Source organism: Dendrobates tinctorius, unplaced genomic scaffold (genome assembly GCF_039654945.1).
Source record: "Dendrobates tinctorius isolate UK_male_01 unplaced genomic scaffold, ASM3965494v1 ptg000158l, whole genome shotgun sequence".
NCBI lineage: Eukaryota > Metazoa > Chordata > Amphibia > Anura > Dendrobatidae > Dendrobates > Dendrobates tinctorius.
Window position 1 is genome coordinate 34,232,970 of NW_027361825.1, and position 16,440 is coordinate 34,249,409.

Here is a 16,440-nt window from a genome sequence, read left to right on the forward strand (position 1 = left end):
GTTATTTTTGAGGGGAGTTAGCGCACTTTGCGCTCCTGTCTTTCTGATAAAGGCAGCAGCCTTAGCATCTCATATGTGATTTACATGCTCCTGCCCAAATGTCTGCTATGTGAAGAATATGCTCCTGCCCTAGTGTCTGCTATGTTATGTACATGCTCCTGTCCTAGTGTCTGCTATGTTATGTACAGTATATGCTCCTGTCCTAGTGTCTGCTATGATATCTATATACTCCTGCCCTAGTGAAGTATATGCTCTGTCGTAGCGTCTGGCTGCTTTATGATGTATATGCCCCTACCCTAGTGTCTGCTATAAATAAATAACACTATCTCAAACAGGCAGACTCGCCAGTGATCAGGACCAGCAAGCACGCTGGTATCCAGGGTAAACAGCGGGTAACTAAGCGCGCGCAGCCTTAGTTACCCGCTGTGTACCCTGGATACCAGTGTGCTCGCGCTGAGAGCTGGTGTCCAGGGTAAACAGCAGGTAACTAAGCGCACGGCCCTTAGTTACCTGCTGTTTACCTAGGATACCAGCTCCCAGCGCGAGCACGCTGGTATACAGGGTACACAGCGGGTAACTAAGGCTGCGCGCGCTTAGTTACCCGCTGTTTACACTGGATACGGGCTCCCAGCATCTGCTCACAGCGCTGGGAGCTCGCTGATCGTTGGTCTCCAGCTGCCACACGCGATGCGTGCTGGTCAGCGGGAGACCAACGATCAAAAAATGGCCCAGGACATTCCTGCAGGATCAGCGATACCCGGCGGGGGCGGTCGCTGATGCGTGCCACACACAGCGAGATTGCTGTTGCATCACAAAATCGGTGACGCATCAGCGATCTCGCTAGTGATCTCGCTTGGTGTGAAGTACCCCAAACACCAAAGTACGGAGCAAAAACACAAAAGAAATTTTTCAAATAAGATAAAATATCAGATTCTTTAATGACAAAAATAAATAAAAAAAAACAATCACTGAAATAAATAATACAGAGTTATCCGAATAAGACCACAGATGCCTAGATGTACAACATGGTACCACAAACGAGGCACAATAATAGGGCGAGGTAATACATAATTAACCAAGACAGATCCCCAATCAAATAATCCATCCAGAATAAAGTGCCAGTGCATATTCTCAAAAAGTTATAGGGACGGTTAAATCCTAAGTGTCGTATAGGTAAGTAATGCTAAACTAGCATTGAAATGTCTCCCAATCCTCCGGTCAGTGACCACTCACATAGGACTCACTACCTAACAGGGGGCCATAAATACTAAAATGACTCTCACCCATATTGATGTCCATCTATAGTCACGCGCCCTGCCGCGCGTTTCGCAATGGCTTCCTCGGGGCATGCTAGTTTAGCATACTTACCTATATGGCACTTAGGATTTAACCGTGTACCATGTTGTACATCTAGGCATCTGTGGTCTTATTCAGATAACTCTGTATTATTCATTTCAGTGATTGTTTTTTATTTATTTTTGTCATTAAAGAATCTGATATTTTATCCTACTTGAAAAATTTCTTGTGTGTTTTTGCTCCATGCCTAGTGTCTGCTATGTGAAGTATATGCTCTTGCCCTAGTGTTTGCGATGTGAAATATATATGCTTCTGTACTAGTGTCTGCTGTGATATGTATATGCACCTGCCCTAGTGTCTGCTACGTGATGAATATTTTCCTGACCTAGTGTCTGCTATGTGATGTATATGCTCCTGTCCCAGTGTCTGCTATGTGATGTATATGCTCCTGTCCCAGTGTCTGCTATGATATGTATATGCTCCTGCCCTAGTGTCTGCTATGTGAAGTATGTGCTCCTGCCCTAGTGTCTGCCTGCTATGTGATATACATGCTCCTGCCCTAGTGTCTGCTATGTGAAGTCTGCTATTGTATTAGTCTAGCCTGATGAAGAGACCTGAGTAGTCTGGAAAGCTTGCAATGTGTTACCATCTTTTCAGTTAGCCATTAAAAGGTATCAACTACTGAGGACTCTCAATCCTGAATATTTTGCTATGTGAAGTACATTCTCTTTTCCTAGTGTCTGCTATGTGATGTATGTGCTCCTGTTCTAGTGTCTGCTATGTGATGAATATGCTACTGTCCCAGTGTCTCCTATGATATGTATATGCTCCTGTCCCAGTGTCTGCTATGTGATGTATATGCGCCTGCCCTAGTGTCTGCTATGTGATATACAGTATATGCTCCTGGCCCAGTGTCTGCTATGTGATGTATATGCTCCTACCCCAGTGTCTGCTATGTGATATATATGCTCCTACCCCTAGTGTCTGCTATGTGATATATATGCTCCTGGCCCAGTGTCTGCTATGTGATATATATGCTCCTGGCCCAGTGTCTGCTATGTGATGTATATGCGCCTGCCCTAGTGTCTGCTATGTGATATATATGCTCCTACCCCTAGTGTCTGCTATGTGATATATATGCTCCTGGCCCAGTGTCTGCTATGTGATGTATATGCTCCTACCCCAGTGTCTGCTATGTGATATATATGCTCCTACCCCTAGTGTCTGCTATGTGATATATATGCTCCTGGCCCAGTGTCTGCTATGTGATGTATATGCTCCTACCCCTAGTGTCTGCTATGTGATATATATGCTCCTGGCCCAGTGTCTGCTATGTGATATATATGCTCCTACCCCTAGTGTCTGCTATGTGATATATATGCTCCTGGCCCAGTGTCTGCTATGTGATGTATATGCTCCTACCCCAGTGTCTGCTATGTGACGTGTATGATGCAGCCCAAACATCTCATATGTGATGTATATGCTACTTCCTCAGCATCTCATGTGATGTGTATGCCCCTGTTCTAGCGTATCCTATGTGATGTATATGTTCCTGCCTCAGTTTCTCCTATATGTTGTATATTCTCCTCAGCATCCCCTATGTAATGTTTATGCTCCTGCCCCAGCTTCTGGCCTTTGGCAGAAAAAAACTTTCCACATCCCTATAGAGCAAGAGAAGCTGAGCAGATTGATATATAGTTTTGTGGGAAAAGTTTTAGTAAAACTTGTATTTTATTAATTGAAAGCATGCATGCAGAGATAGCTGTCAATCATTACGTAGGACCGCCCACTGGACTCTTAAGCTTAGAAACAGAGAGGAAAAAAAATACAAGTTATACAAAATACTTAATCACAAACTTACTGTCACGACACAGCAGTCAGGTGACTCGGGACCAGGGGCTCCTTCCCTGTCCCTATCACTAGGGGGCACACTCGCTTGCCAGGATACTTCAGATGGCGAAGATACCGGAGCATCCATCCTTCCCTTTTCTCCTGAAGTAGCCTTCCTTCTGTTCTCTTCCCCCACCCAAGTAAAAGGGGGTGCTACTGTGTACCATAGTACACCAACCCGACAAACAAGGCAACACAGACAAGGGATAACAGTAAACTCCAGGCATGCAAAATATTCACTCATATATAACAGAGGAACCCACCGGGGTGTGAAGGTAGGGAAATAAACCAAAATAGAGAAGGATAAGGAATTACCACACATACAACCAAGCTACAGTCACTAATAACTCCTTCAACTCCCCTTCACATACAAACTCCTCTTCCTCCATTAGCCATGCAGCAATAAAGCTATCTTTGACAAGGATTAGTAATAGAGCCCAGATTATAAAGGGAAGAGGAGTGGCTAACGGAGCACTGCTGTGATCACAGGGATTTCCAACATGGCCAATTAACCCCTGTTCTGCCAGAAGGAATACACACATTTAGGCTGGGTTCACACGTAGCGGAACTCTCGCGGAAATTACCGCGAGAGTTCCGGAATTCCATTCTGCGGGAAAATTGCATTTTAAATTCCCGCGATTTTCCCGCGGAAAAACTAGCATTTTGCAAGCGTAATTAGCTTGCAGAATTGCTAGCGTTTTCCAAGCGATCTGTAGCATCGCTTGGAGAACTGATTGACAGGTTGGTCACACTCGTCAAACATAGTGTTTGACAAGTGTGACCAACTTTTTACTATTGAGGCTGACTATGCGGCATCAATAGTAAAAGATAGAATGTAAATAATAATAATAAAAAAAAAAATATTGTTATTCTCACCTTCCGACGTCCCGCGCAGCCTTCCCGCCTCTCTCCACGCTCCCGGTCCCAGTAATCCATTGCGACAATTACCGCGATGACATCCGTTCTCGTGGGATCGCGACGTCTCGCGGTCATTCGCGATGACGTCGCACGAATGACCACGAGACTTCGCGATCCCGCGAGAACGGACGTCATCGCTCGCAAAGGCTTACTGGGACCGGGAGCGTGGAGAGAGGCGGGAAGGCTGCGCGGGACGTCGGAAGGTGAGAATAACAATATTTTTTATTTTAAATTCTATTTTTTACAGGGATATGGTACCCAGAGCCCGGAGGACAGTCTGCTCTCCTCCGGACCGTGGGTACCATCCGCAATTGTTCTGCTTACTTTCCGCATGGTGTGCACAGCCACATGCGGAAAGTAAGCAGAACAATGCACTCCTATAGGTGCGGGATTGCCGCGATTCCGCGAAATTAATGAGCATGCTGCATTTTTTACCGCGAAGCAATTCCGCCGCAGTAAAAACCGCAGCATTAGCACAGCATTGCGGAATCCCATAGGAATGCGTGGGATGCTTATTTTTCGCGGCAATTTCGCGCAGTTAAAACCGCCGCGGAAACGCGAAAAAAACGCCACGTGTAAACTCAGCCTTAAAATGAAGGAAAAATGCTTGTTCTCAGTGCTGGAGTAGGAGCCATCAGATGCTGCGATCTTCTTATCAATCTACTCTTCTCCTCCTGCTCTAGATCAGGCTGCAACAGATAAGCGGGAGTCACACATAGTAATCTCGCTAGCGAGATCGCTGCTGAGTCACAACTTTTGTGACGTAACAGCGATCACACCAGCGAGATTGCTGTGTGTGACAGCGATCAGCGAGCGGCCCCCCTGCCGGTATTGCTGATCGCTGTAAGAAACCTCTGGACATTTCTTTGGTCGCTGGTCTCCCGCTGGCCAGCACGCATCGCTGCGTGTGACAGGCGGGAGACCAGCGATCAGCTGTAAAAAATAGAATTACAATAAAAAATATTATTATTCTCACCTTCCGACGTCCCGCGCAGCCTTCCTCTCTCCACGCTCCGGTCCCAGTAATCCTTTGCACGAATGACCGCGAGACTTTGCGCTCCCGTGAGACCGTGACGTCTCGTGGTCATTCTCGCAAAGGATTACTGGGACCGGAGCGTGGAGAGAGGCAGGATGGCTGCGCGGGACGTCGGAAGGTGAGAATAACAATATTTTTTATTTTAATTATATTTTTTACAGGGATGGCAAGCGATGCCGGGCGCTCGGCATCGCTGCGCTGATCGCTGGTGAAGCTGTCTGTGTGACAGCTCACCAGCGATCACATAGCGACTTACCAGCGACCCTGACACCTTGATATCGGTGTCGGGATAGCTGGTAAGTCGCTATGTGTGACTCCAGCTATAGAACTGCCTGTACAACGTGACAGGTCCCCTTTAAAAGGACTCTTAAGGTGACAGATTCTCTTTAACACTACCGACATGAAATACCGCTCTATTACTTTAGGTAGACTTCAGCCTTGGCATTTAGTTAAAACTTCACATCTCGGTTCCCAATTCAAGCTTTAGGCCGGGATCACACTACAGCGAGATACAGCCGAGTCTCGCAGGTTAAAACCAAGCTCTGGCGCTGGCACTCCGGAGCGGAGCGTGCAGCCGCACAGAAGTACATGGAGCTGCACGCGCCGCTCCGGAGTGCCGGCGCCAGAGCTTGGTTTTAACCTGCGAGACTCGGCTGTATCGCGCTGTAGTGTGACTCCGGCCTTACACTTCACTTTGACACTTCACTTTGAAGATTTGTGGTCAGTGGAACTAGGGCAGTCTATCATCGGACTACAACTTAACGGAATGTTCCACTACATATTTAATTTAAAAAATGGGCCCATGGGAATATTAAAATAAAAAGGAACATGTATTCATCTAATAAACCCCAACTGTTCCACTGCACCACTGAATGTGACCCATCAGCTTTCATGACTTCTTCTACCAGTGGGGGACATTACGTGATAGCTGCAGCCAATCACCAGCTACTGATTGGCTCAACCTTCACATTCCATTGAGACAAAAGAGAGCTCACTTATTTATTCTTAGACGGAATGTGAAAGCTACAGCCGATCAGTGGTAACTGAAGATGCAGAGTGGCAGCGGTGCTTTGGTATGGCGGGGCTTTGATAGAGCGTAAATGTACGTTTTAGTTTTAATACCCCCCCGCAGGCATTAATACACAGCAAACAGAATATATTCTCCAGTATCTAAGTAGCATTGCCACAAAATGCCTAATAAATACCACCATGTAGTGCTACAAAAAAATACCAATATACGGTATTAAAAAAATACCAACATAGAGTGAGTGACCAAGGAATATCTATACTTAAAGTCATGTAATAAAGGTTTCTATACAATTTCTGTTTTACAATCAATCTCCTGGTTATTGATTCAGCCACAAAGAAAATATTACTCCTCCTGATAATATAAAATGAGTAGTGTGAGGATTGTCATACTTGACTCACAAAACATTATTTTTGCCATCTTAAGCCCCCTATAATGTTTAGATAGCTGTCGGATGGATGATGGTTCGGCTGGTGATGGCGGCAATCTCACCCAACTCTCCCATAGACGGGAGTGGTCGCTCTGCTGTGTTCTCTATGAGAGCCACTGCGGCTTAACTCTTGCGGACCAAAAGGATTGACAGTCCAAAATCGGACATTCCAAATCCTTATCTCCCCCGACAACATCAGACTGTGGGTTGATATTAGTGGGGTCAGCCAACATTAGTCTAATGTGTAAGGGAGCTTTAGTGAGCACCAGTACCGTAATTGTGTGGACTTGAATTCGGTCAGGTATCACACCGGTGACTCTCAACTGGAGTCGGTGCCTATATGTACTTGAAAACTGCTCTTGGTTTAGACAGACCCTTTCATACACCCTGTTAATCTAGAGGGACATATGAAAGAGTCTGTCTGAAAGCAGACCTCTTCTGATGTAAAACGAGGCGTCTACCCAAGTTCAAGCCTTCAAAGTTCCTCTTGTTTATACATAAGGAGGCTTCTTTTGTGAGAGACATGGACATGGAGACAACCTTTACTTCAGGCTTTTGAGGCCTAGTAATCAAACAGTGAAAAAAAGAAACAATAGGTGTGTATGGTAACAGGAAAGGTCTATTCCCACGGTGATAAGGATATGAGGTTATCTCTGGAATATTGAAAAACAAAAGGCATTGTTATCAGAGAAGGGAGGGAATCTGCCTGATCTGTTTGTAGGGGCCATTATTGCCCTTTAATGAGAGCTAATAGCATTGAGAGCCCTGTCAGACAGCTTTTGTATTATGTGATCAGGACAAACATTCTCCATGGACACTGGGAGTATGGAGCTCACCAATATGAGACCTGACATCCCCTCCCCCATCCATGTGAAAAGAGAAGGCCATGAAGGACAACAAATCTATGGTGGACACAGTGTTCATACAGTGTTTTCTAGGTATACACACATACACATATATATGATATATATGCAGGCCCGGCTCCAGATGTATGTGTAAAGGTACAGGATCGCTGGTGCATCGCTAAGTGGTCGCTAGTGAGCTGCCACACAGGCAGATCTCACCAGCGACATCGCAGGGGTCGGGGGTCGCTACTTACCTGTCAGACGAGGCGATCCTGACGTCCTCCCGCCCGCGTCCACGCGTCGCTCGTCTCCACAGCAGGAAGCGCCCGACGAGAAATGGTCCAGGACGTTCTCGCGCGATCAGCGATTACCAGCGGGGGAGTGGTCGGAGGTAAGTATCAGACATAGCGATATCGCTAGCAATATCGCTGCTACGTCACAAAAACCAGTGACGTTATAGCGATATTGCTAGCGATATCGCTTAGTGTGACAGGCCCTTAAGAAGATGGAAGTGTTGCCCACGTTCCCAATCTAGAAGACACATGTATTGTTATAATGCATTTAAATGTGTAATGTGTTTAGTGACATGTTATTAGTAATAGAATTGTAGTCTTCCCAGCAGTAGGAAGTTAATAGGGACAGTTATGGTTAATGGTTGGGACTAGTCCAGCATGAGAAGGGTTAAAGTGAAGGGACAGAGGGAGTTTCCTGCTAGAAAGGCAGATAGGGCCCAGAGTACAGTAGAAGCAGACCTATGGTCTGATCCATGACCAGAGCCTCATGAACTGAGAATCCCTGAAGTGAGAGGAGAAGAAAGGCAACAGATAGCGAGATCCAGATTAAAGACCGAGGCAAAATGATAGTCGAAGTTAGCGACTTACCGGAGACAGGATGCAGGGCAGAAGGCCTAGAGGGGCGTTCTCAAGTTTGCAAGCCAAAGAGGTAACAGGATGAATTGGAGCAAAGAATGCAAGATGAAGAGAGTGCCTTGTGTGGTAGTTCCAAGGCGTAGACAGAGAAGCTAAGTAAAGGCTATAGTGGCATCAGTCATTCCTCTCAGGGGAAAAGGATGTGGAACTGCAGGTTAAAGTACAGGACTCTCGTTGACTGGACTGTAGTGATGTTATTGGGGACAAGGGAAGCTCCAGCATAGCGCCCCCGTAGACATGCACCGTGTTGGGGCATGGAAGACAAGTACTTCACCCACGACTACCGCCCTTTCACACTTTACATATGCGGGCTATTGACTGACATAGCCAGTGAGCCCTTTTTCAATTTCGAGTTTTCCTCCTCACCTTCTAAGAACTCCAACTTCATTTTATTTTTTGGTCGGTAAAGGAATATCAGGGCTTTTTTTTTCAGCGTGAGCGGTAGTTTTTATTGGTACTATTTTGGGCTCTATACATTTTTCTGGTCTCTTTAATTCAGTTTTTGAGGGAAGGCAAAATGAGAAAAAAAATAAATGTCTTTTTTTCCGCTATTGCAAAAAAAAGGGGGGGAGACAAAAAGCGCAATAGGGTCTTATCCACGTTACAGAGGACAGTATATCTTGAAATATGCTCACCTGGTTAGGATGAGATAAGAGGTGGTATTTCCTGATGAAGGGGGCATGAGACCCCTGAAACGCGTAGAATAAAACCACTGCAATCATACAGCATTCTCCTGGAATTTGTCTAAAGCGGCAGCGCGGAATATAGCTACAAACTCCCTTTGGATTTATCATTTTTTTCCGCTATGGCATTCAGTGTATGGAATAAAAATTATTGTATTTTATAAGATTAGACCGTTATGCATGCAACAATCCCACATATGTTAATTTTTTTAATTTTGATAATTCTAATGAATTGTGTGCATATATAGGGCTGGGTGTTGCTAGGGAATTTGAAATCAGCTTCCTAATCTTTTGATAAACCACAGTTAATTTATGTTTTAAAGGGGGGGGGCACAATTACTTTTTCACACAGGGCCCTGTAGGTTTGGATTTATTTTTCCTTTAATAATAAAGACCTTCATTTAAATCTGCATTTTGTGATTACTTGTGTTATCTCTGTCTAATATTAAAATGTGTTTGGTGATCTGAAACATTTAAGTGGCAAAAACATGCAAAAGAAAAGGCCTGGCAGAGCATCAAAAAGGAGAAAACACAGCGTCTGGTGATGTCCATGAGTTCAAGACTTCATGCAGTCATTGCCAACAAAGGGTTTTCAACCAAGTACTAGAAATGAACATTTTATTTACAATTATTTAATCTGTCCAATTACTTTTGGTCCCATTAAAAACAGGGTGGCACATGTTAAGGAGCTGAAACTCCTAAACCCTTCATCCAATGTTAATGTGGATACCCTCAAATGAAACTGAAAGTCTGAACTTCAACTGCATCTGAATTGTTTTGTTTGAAGTTCATTGTGGTAATGTCTAGAACCAAAATTAGAAAAATGTCTCTGTCCAAATATATATTGACCTAACTGTATATATTTGTGTGTGTGTAGTGCAGCGGTAGCACACTTATGCAGTGATGAGGCAGTGACCCAGCAAAGTTCAAAGCAAAACGTCTCAATGTTCAACTCAGAAAAACACAGCACACGATATCCTCCGGATCGCATCCGAGAAACATATTTTCTGGATTACAGTCACTAAACACGCCAGTCCTCCAGGCACAGGACAGTCTACCTTCGGTTCACCGCCGGGCACAAGACAGTCCACATCCGAGACTGGTTACCATGGGTGACTGTACTGACCCTGAAACTAACACACCCAAACCCTATACTGCAGGGTTTTTAACTAGCAACCTGTGGCCTTCAACCACATGGAAAACCCGGCCAGGAATTAAATGGACTGCACCACTAACATCCTGCAGTCAGTTTCAAAACAAAAAAGCCCAGAGCAGGTTTTCCCTAAATCTGCCTTGGACAACCAGCATGTCAAAGACCTATACTCACTTTAGTCTGCATTGCAACCACAGCTACGCCCGTGACCGCAATGCCTTCCCATGGCCTTAATACGCCTCTGTGCGCATCCTGGGGGGAACACACAGCGACCCCTACATGTGACACCGGTCACTACCTCACAGTGTGTGTATATATATTGTGATGTACCAGCTAGTGGTATTCGCAGGAATAGGTGTGTATCGCACATTCAGAAGTCTGTTGCGATCTGAATCCAGGACTGGTTGCTGGGGTTTGTAGTCCCACAAGCCTGCATTCTTAGTAAAGGGCTTTATTTAGGGTCAACCATAAGTGATGGGTGGGACTGGTTAACCACACACCTCCCAAGGGGTGTGCTCTTGTGATGTGAGGGAGGTAATATATGCTCCTGCTTGCAGCACATGAGGAAGATGCCCGTGTGTGGGACTGGAGCTGGTGATTGCTCCTTTCAGTCCAGGAAGCACTGAGGGTCCGGCCTACTGACAGGATCTGTATAAAGCCAGGCTGGGAAAACCTGAGGAGCAACTGTTAAGCAGGTAATCCAGAGCCTCGGGAACTGAGCGTGTTTTGCTCCAGACCGAGCCTGAATACTGGACTCTAACCGAGTGTGTGTGGCAATGGGCCTGATGAAGCAGAGCCCTGTTATCGACACTATTGTTTTCATGCAAAGAGAAAAGGTCGCACTCATCGAGATCGAAGTTTCACTGATTTATTGACATATCATGAACATGTCAAGTCGGGGGAGTGACATAAGGAGTGCAAGAAAGGCGGACAAGGCTTTTGACCCGTTGAAGCGCTCGAGCAGCGCGAAACGGCCGTTGTCAGCCTTTCTTGCACTCCTTATGTCACTCCCCCGACTTGACATGTTCATGATATGTCAATAAATCAGTGAAACTTCGATCTCGATGAGTGCGACCTTTTCTCTTTGCATGGATTCCCAGGATTGACTGTTTCCAGGTCTGGCACCCGAGATTCCCAGCTGCTGGGCTTCTGTATGCCGCACATCATTTGAAGTCACACGGTAACAGCGGTGCCGTCCGCTTTTTATCTTGAGTTTTGTAACACTATTGTTTTGTTTTGCCGGATTTGAAGTCTGTTTACTTTGTGTTGGTGCTGCTGGGTTTTATGGGCAATAAGTCCAAATGAACTTTTAAGGAAAGACAGTCTTGCCATCTGTTTTATCGCTGTATACCCCAACCCGCTAGTGATTGCTACATCACTATATATATATATATATATATATATATCTATATATATATATATATATATATATATATAAATACACACACGCTGCTCAAAAAAATAAAGGAAACACCAGATATCATTGAATGACATATTTAAATTGCAAATCTTTATTCATTACGTAGTGGAATTCGCTGAGAAAAATAAAACATAAAAATGATCAATGTAAGTCAAAATTAATATCCTATGGAGATCTGTATGTGGAATGATGCTCAAAATCAAAGTGGAAAATCAAATTACAGGCTGATCCAACTTCAGTGGAAATGCCTCAAGGCAAGGAAATGATGCTCAGTAGTGTGTGTGGCCTCCACATGCCTGTATGACCTCCCTACAATGCCTGGGCATGCTCCTGATGAGGCGGCGGATGGTCTCCTGAGGGATCTTCTTTCAGACCTGGACTAAGGCATCCGGCAACTCCAGGACAGTCTGTGGTGCAACGTGACGTTGGTGGATGGTGCGAGACATGATATCCCAGATGTGTTCAATCGGATTCATGTCTGGGGAATGGGCGGGCCAGTCCATAGCTTCAATGCCTTTATCTTGCAGGAACTGCTGACACACTCCAGCCACATGAGATCTGTCATTGTACTGCATTAGGAGGAACCCAGGGCCAACCGCACCAACATATGGTCTCACAAGGGGTCTGAGGATTTCATCTCGGTATCTAATGGCAGTCAGGCTACCTCTGGTGAGCACATGGAGGGCTGTGCGGCCCTCCAAAGAAATGGCACCTCACACCATTACTGACCCACTGCCAAACCGGTCATGCGGAAGGATGTTGCATGCAGCAGATTGCTCTCCACGGCATCTCCAGACTCTGCCACGTCTGTCACATGTGCTCAGTGTGAACCTGCTTTCATCTGTGAAGAGCCAAGGGCGCCAATGGCGAATTTGACAATCCTGGTGTTCTGTGGCAAATGCCAAGCATCCTGCACGGTGTTGGGCTGTGAGCACAACCCCCATCTGTGGACGTCGGGCACTCAGACCATCCTCATGGAGTCAGTTTCTAACTGTGCAGACACATGCACATTTGTGGACCGCTGGAGGTCATTTTGCAGGGCTCTGGCAGTGCTCCTCCTGTTCCTCCTTGCACAAAGGCTGAGGGAGCGGTCCTGCTGCTGAGTTGTTGCCCTCCTACTGCCCCCTCCACGTCTCCTGGTGTACTGGCCTGTCTCCTGGTAGCTCCTCCAGCCTCTGGACACTACGCTGACAGACACAGCAAACCTTCTTGCCACAGCTCGCATTGATGTGCCATCCTGGATGAGCTGCACTACCTGAGCCACTTTTGTGGGTTGTAGAGTCCGTCTCATGCTACTATGAGTGTGAAAGCGCAACCAACATTCAAAAGTGACCAAAACATCAGCCAGAAAGCATTGGTACTAAGATGTGGTCTGTGGTCCCCACCTGCAGAACCACTCCTTTATTGAGTGTGTCTTGATAATTACCAATAATTTCCATCTGTTGTCTATTCCATTTGCACAACAGCATGTGAAATTGTCAATCAGTGTTGCTTCCTAAGTGGACAGTTTGATTTCACAGAAGTTTGATTTACTTGAAGTTATATTCTGTTGCTTAAGTGTTCCCTTTATTTTTTTGAGCAGTGTATATGTGTGGATATGTGTGTGAGAGTATATATACATGTGTACAGGGCTGCCACTAGGAATTTCGGGGCACCATATTGGCAAAACTTTCGGGGCCCCCTTGAGACCCAGCCCAGGCTCCACCCCAGCCCCGCCATCCACCCCTCGAACTGTCCACATTCCCACCGCTCTCTCTTGGAAAAACTCCACTTCTCACCAATCACACATTAGCCAGCAGCTCTTGTTTTGGCCAAAAGATTTTTTTAAATCTGCCACCACGACAAGGTAGACTCTTTTGGCCAGGCCCTACTCTAACCTATTAAACATTTGTTAAAATATCCAATACAATTTAGGTATATTTTTATTTATTTTTCAATTTTTAAAATGACCAATAATATCACATCCAAAGGGACAAATACCACCGCACCATGTCCAGACCACATATTACCACCACATAGTGACCTAAAATACCAAATACAAAGAACAAATACAGCCATACCATGACCAGACCACATATTACCACCACAGTGATAGAATAATAGCACATACAAGGGACAAATACCACCGCACCATGACCAGACACCATATTACCACCACATGGTGACCAATAGTACCACATACAAGGAACAAATACAGCTACACCATGACCAGACCACATATTACCACCAGTGACAGAATGATAGCACATACAAGGGACAAATACCACCGTACCATGCCCAGACCACATATTACCACCACATGGTGATTGAATACTACAATACTGATCATTAATAAAAAAAACATAATACTATCACCATAAGTGCCATTATACACAGGATATCTGTACTTAGTATGCAGTGTCTGTGTACAGGTAATACAGTGATCACCGGTGACATTATGTACAGGACCTCTGTATATGTCCCTGTGTACAGGTAATACAGTGATCACTGTTGACATTGTACACAGGAACTCTGTATATAGTTTTCCCCTCCCATATACTAATGTGCCACAAACAGGAAGATGATATAACCAACCACTCTCATTTTATTTAGGTGTATCCATATACATGGCCCACCCTGTATATATATATATATATATATATATATATATATATATACACACACTCATAAACATTTTTCTTCAAGTTTCAGATTTTTTCATATTTTTAATTTTTTTGTTTGGTTTTGTTTTTTTTTCATTTTTTTCCAAGTTATGTAAGTTGGCAATTATAGTGTTTCTAAGATAGCAGTGCCGGAAAGAGCAACTTAAGAATAAATGTCAATGACAGCAGGCAGGCTAGTGACAGGATTTACCTCTGCTATAATGAAGCTTTAGGTAGTTTAGTGAACGACTGATGAGATGCTGCATTTTTGTCTTTACATTGTGTCAGACGTATTGGGTCTACTGCTGCTCATGTTGGGGGAACATGGCTTACTCCTGCACAGGGGCCCACCAGGGAATTCCCCACCTCCCCTGTGAGCCAGTCCGAGCCTGGGCACAGCATAAGAAGGGAGAAGTGTGCAACAGCAGAAAGGTTTGCAGAGGATAGGGGTGATAGTCGTGATATTGGGAGGGTTCTGACCATTGCAGAGAAGAATGTGTGCAGCTGCTAGCACCATGTTATGTAAGGATTTGTCAGAAGTTAGCTGCGTAATTTGTGAGGCACGCACTGTACCTGATATGTGTGGATTAAAAAAGTGTGTGCATGCGGCCTGCGCCCTCTTCCAGCTTCAAAGAACTTCAATTTTGTTAACACTTTCCATATGTGACATCTCAGTAGTGCACACACCGGGTCACCAGAGCTAGATTAAAGAGCCGCTAATCCTAAAATACAAGCTGCTTTATATAAGATAACTACTTATAATAATCTCCTCATATGGAAAAAATAACAGGAACCTGTAGGAACGTTAAAAGGAACCACACCAGGATGGTAGAGATTGATCATCTTGTTTCATTCCGTATGTTGTTTAAAGAGGATATGTCAGCTCTCCTGTGCGGTGTAGTAATATTTTAATTTTATTCCTACTTTTCCAGGAAGAATATCAGAGGGATGGCGCAAGCAGAGTTCTAATGAAGAGATCTAGGAAGCCTCTCTAAAGGACCACCTGTTTCAGAAGATCACCACCATATCCCGACCAGTTGTTCTGTGACAGATTTTCTGCTCCCCCATAACTTTTGCACGCTGATCATCTGCTATAAAGAAAACCTGTCTCTTGCCATAAATATGGTATGTAATTTATTTACGTGGCGTAAATGTCGATGTTCTCCTGAATCCAGCAGTGCTTTTCTTTTGTTCCGGCTTCTCTGTTCCTGAGATACAGCCCACTATTCCCTGTATATACATTTAGTCTTTTTTTTACCAACTAGGTGTGGTACTTAAGAAAAAGGGCCACACCCACTTGGCTTAAAAGACTAGATTTATGTACAGGAAAGATGTGTCCGTATCTCAGGAATAGAGAGGCGTAGGAGCAAAAGAGAAACAACGCCGAATTCAGGAGAACAGCAAAATTCACTCCAGGAATAGAAATGACAAGTGGCAGATCCTCTTTAAGAGGACGATATTTTAGAAGAACACTTTTAATGCTGTTTTGGGTGGTGGAAAAGACCCAAAATGGCCGAGCACTGCTTTGTTATCTATGAGAGAGACGCCGCCATACACCTTGAGGGAGAACAAAAGGATTGATCAAAACAGAACATATCCTCCGGAGTTGGAAGGCCCCACAGATGTTAGATTGTTGTCATCCTATAACAGCGAGTTTAGCCAACTTTAAGCCAATGTGTACTAGGGCCTTATAATGGAAGCCATGATGGTTTATTATCCACAGGTGGTCTGTCTAGTGACAGGTCTAGCTTAAACGTGCCTGCTAAGACTATCCCAAAGAACACTCGTACTTTCTTCATATCACACGAACATTTGTTGTGTCTACCTCAACATCCACAAATACATATGGAAAGTCTCAGCAGGCAATCAGATCAGACTTTTAGATAAAGATGTATTCTCAGAGGAAGGACGTTTTTTCCTTTACACCAGACTTCCTATTTGGACCTTTTCATTGAGGAAATCTTGCCTTATAGTAGATGTGCGTCTTGCATCTTGCTTTGATAACAACTGCCAGTCACGAGATAGGAGGTGTAGTCCTAAGCCTGAGACTTCCATATTAAACCCATTTGTAAGTTGAGTAATAATGTACGCTGGATTTACGTAGGGCAGAGTGGAGAGAAGTTATCCTGTCCTGCATTATACCGATAACTGATATGAATGTGCACTGTGTA

General features: G+C 44.7%; 1 protein-coding gene across 2 annotated transcripts in view; it reads left to right on the top strand.

Moving 5' to 3' along the window:
- The window catches only part of LOC141052061 (uncharacterized), a 192,747-nt gene extending 177,363 nt beyond the window's left edge, over positions 1-15,384 (top strand). For both annotated transcript variants that reach the window (XR_012220734.1, XR_012220733.1), the window contains one exon: positions 15,202-15,384. The gene's annotated coding sequence lies outside the window, so the exon portion shown is untranslated. The remainder of the gene's footprint in view (positions 1-15,201) is intronic.
- Positions 15,385-16,440: the final 1,056 nt, after the last annotated feature.